The sequence below is a fragment of the Apodemus sylvaticus genome, chromosome 2 (assembly GCF_947179515.1).
Source record: "Apodemus sylvaticus chromosome 2, mApoSyl1.1, whole genome shotgun sequence".
NCBI classification, from domain to species: domain Eukaryota; kingdom Metazoa; phylum Chordata; class Mammalia; order Rodentia; family Muridae; genus Apodemus; species Apodemus sylvaticus.
In genome coordinates, this window is record NC_067473.1 from 154,450,481 (window position 1) to 154,454,638 (window position 4,158).

Consider the following 4,158-nt stretch of genomic DNA (forward strand, 5'->3'; position numbering starts at 1 on the left):
CCTCTCATGGTGCCCAGCCTCAGCTGCTCCTTCATACCTTCAAAACCAGTTCTCCCTGGGTGATTCTTACACATTACCAAGTCCAACTGCAGCACAAGATACAACCTTGGCTATCTCTGGAACACAGCTTCTTTGTGTTCTCAGAAAACACTTCCCAGAAGATTTCACCTCAGTGATGCTGGTCTCTTTCTTAATCACCACTAATTTCTTAGTTCTTGCCAACCAGCATCAATTGTCCCAGTAGTCCTTTCTATCCTTGACTCTAAAGCCAGAGCCACATGACTGAAGCTGTTGAGCTCTGTCGTTTTCTTTTCGGAGCTGGAATATCCCTCTCCCCCCATTCTATTGCCAGCTTTCTGTTTACCGATTCCCTCTCTGCCTAAACTTGGCTGTCCAGGAACTTGCTCTGTAGATTGATCCTGAACTCAGAGATCTACATGGCTCTGTCTCCTGGGATTAAAGGTGTACACCATCATGCCCAGGTTTAGGCTTTTTTTCACCTAGAACTTGCTCTGTCCCAAGCTAGCATTGAAGTCAGAGTTCTGCTTGGCTTAATCTCCTGGGATTAAAGGTGTGTATCACCATGCCTAGATCTAAATTTAGCTGGGAAAGATCTTGCCCCAAAGTTCTACTCCCTGAATCTGTAATTTCCTAGAACACAGGATTCAGCTCTGTTCTACTTCCTGGTGAACTACTTAAACTTTAATAATTAAACCATATATTTTGTATTTTTCCTTTCTCTGCTTGCTCTGCTTGGTCCAGACACTCTTCATGAGACTTAACCAGAGAACAAAGTCTCTGCTGGGCTTTTTTGAAACTTCCTTTGTCAATGCAATTAATATAAATCTCTTTACCTTTTTTAGCCTCAGGTAGGCTCTTCAGACAAGGGCAAAGAGCAACTACAGTCTTCACCAAACTATTATAAGAACAGTCTCTAGATCACATATTAAAAGTTTTCTCACTGGGCAGCTGGTGGTGCATGTCATTAATCACAGCACTTGGGAGGCAGAGGCAGGCGGATTTCTAAGTTTGCGGCCAGCCTGGTCTACAGGGTGAGTTCCAGAACAGCCAGGGCTATACAGAGAAACCCTGTCTCAACACCCGCCCCCAAAGTTTTCTTCTCTGAAACCTCTAGAGCCAGGCTTCCAGAATTCAAATCACCCTCAGCACCAAAGTCTTCCATATTCCTACTAGGATAGCTCATTAAGCCCCACTTAAAGCATTCCACTGCTGTCCAAATTCAAAGTCCCCAAATCCACATTGTTCCAAACAAATGCTTGGGCAGGTCTATCACAGCAATACCCCAGTCCCTGGTTCCAACTTCTGTGAACAGACCTCATGACCAAGGCAACTCTTAAAGGACAGTATTTAACCGGGGCTGACTTGCAGGGTCAGAGGTTCAGTCCCTTATCTTTAAGTCTGGAGCATGGCAGTGTCCTGGCAGGCATAGTGCAGGAGGAATTGAGAGTTCTACATCTTCATCTGAAGGCTGAACTCACTTTGTAGACCAGACTACAAAGGCCTCAAACTAACAGAGACCCACCTGCCTCTGCCTCCTGAGTGCTGGGGGTAACGGCAATTTGCTGGGAGAGTGCAGTTGGCAAAATCTACATAACAAGGCCCTGTCTCAAAAAGCTAAAAAGAACACATACACACACACACACACATGAACACACACACACACACACACACGCACACACACACACGAGAACACACACACACACGAGAACACACACACGAACACACACACACACACACACACACACGCTATAAGTACATAAACATTATTATAATTATAAATACAGCTGTGCTGCCGTGGAGAGAACACAAGTTGGGGAACTCTAGTCAGAATCTGAGTTCTGGGCTGGGCATGGAGGCACAAGCTTAAATCCCACCACTCAGTGGGCCGTACGTGGGCAATTCAAGGCCAACCCTGGTCGACAGGGTGAGTTCCAGGACTACACAGCGAGACTGTCTTAAAAAAAAAAAACTGGCTTCTTCAAACAGAGTGTGGTAAAGTAGTTTCCATCCAGTCAGATCCTGGCCATTTAATTCCATAGAGCAGAGCCAACAATTAACACCAGAAATCTTCCAGTCAAAGGAAGAGCTTATTCAGGAGTGGATGAAGAGGAATGGGAAGTCAGGCTATGGGGTGGGGGAGTGGCACACACATGAAGAAAGAAGTGAGGAGGGTCGGTTGTGTAGGTAGAAAGTGACTTTTCCAGGAAGAAGCCTTTATGACTGCCAGAGTTCTACCTGCCTCTTTCTGCTTGCCCATGTTTGCCCATGGGAATCACCATGGAAACTCTAAGCTGTCATGGCATTGGTGGGTGAGAGATTGAATCTGGAGACGTGGTGCAGTAAAATGCTAGTGCAACATGAAGGGCAAGCCTGGTGCCCTTGTATAATTCCAACTCTGCATGAAGATCAAGGGTTCAAATCCAGCCCGGATCACATAGCAAGAACCAGCCTCTGAAACAATACAGAACAAGAGCCGGGCAGTGATGGCGCACGCCTTTAATCCCAGCACTTGGGAGGCAGAGGCAGATGGATTTCTGAGTTCGAGGCCAGCCTGGTCTACAGAGTGAGTTCCAGGACAGCCAGGGCTACACAGAGAAACCCTGTCTCCAAAAAACAAAAAGCAAAACAAACAAACAAACAAAAAATGGGAGCCGGCTGGGTCTGAAACTGCTGCCTCTGCTGGGTTTAACCATTTCACAGGTGCTCACCATCCTGATGTCAACTCCACATTTTAGCGTGTGGTTTGGTTGTAAGACATGTTCTTCGGTCAGAACACATGGAAAGAAAGCAGAGGATTGTGGAATGGAGAGATTTTGGAGGCTGAGGCTGCATGGCCCCGGGTGATGGGACTGTTTGCAAGACTCTAGCAGCAACGGTTGCTTCCCCCCCCCCACCCCTTTGGTTTTTTGAGACTTGGTTTAGTTACAAGGTAGGAAGGAAAAGACCGCGGTTCGCTGAATCCAAGCCTACGGGAAGGAATGCAGAGCCATGAAAACTGGTTAAGTCTTTCCTTAGCTAAGTTAACAAATCCACTGTAAAAATGGTCTTACAAAGAGACAATATTCTTATTTTTAAAAAACTGGAACTTTTCAAATCAGAATGTTAATATAACAAAGAACCTTGCTTGAGGCCATGAATTTAACCTTCATCTTATCTCACATGTAAAGCTCTGATTGGAAGACTTTTACGGACAAAATTAGGAACTGTTTTTGTCTCTCCCAAGACCCACCTTAAGATTTCTTTGACCCTTGGGCTGTATGTAGTGGCACACCTTTAGCTACAAGGCTTGGCAGATGGCTTTCTGAGATTGAGGCTAGCCTGGGCTACAGAGTGAACTCCTGGTTTGGGGCTTGGTGCCTGAGGGGTCTGAAGAGGATGTCAGATCCTCCACTAGTGGTCTACGTGGTTGTGAGCCCCCACCCCCAACCCGTGCTGGGAATCTAACCCAGATTCTCTGAAAGAACAAAAAATCCTCAAGTTCTTAGCCCTCTCTCCAGGTCCCTATATTTTTATCTTATCAACTAGTCATCCTCTTCAAAACTACCTCATGCCTTCATTTACTAAAGAAAATTTCCAGCTGGGCAGTGGTGGTGCACGCCTTGAATCCCAGCACTTGGGAGGCAGAGGCAGGCGGATTTTTGAGTTTGAGGCCAGCCTGGTCTACAGAGTGAGTTCCAGGACAGCCTGGGCTATACAGAGAAACCCTGTCTCAATAAACAAGCAAGCAAACAAAAAACAAGAAAGAAAGAAAATTTCCTTAGCTAAGAATTCCTTAAATACTTCTTCTTTAGATAAGAATAATTTGTCCAGGTGTGTTGTGTGCCTTTCCCTCCAGCTCTGGAGAGACAGAAACAGCCAGATCTCAGTGTGTTCCTGCCCAGCCAGACTATGTCTAGTGAGACCCCATCTCAAGACAAAACAACAAAAATAAAATAATAACTCCATCTTGGTGGCTCCTTGCTTGTAATCCCTGTACAAGGGAGGGTCCGAAGATCCAGGTTGCTCTCAGTTCTGAAGGGAGTTGGGACTTTTCAGAATCTGCAGCAAGCAGACTAGAGCCAGGGCATGCTGGACAAGCTTGTAGCAAGGTTGTGGTTGAGCCATTCCACAAACAGACCGGCCATAAAAGATAAGGGG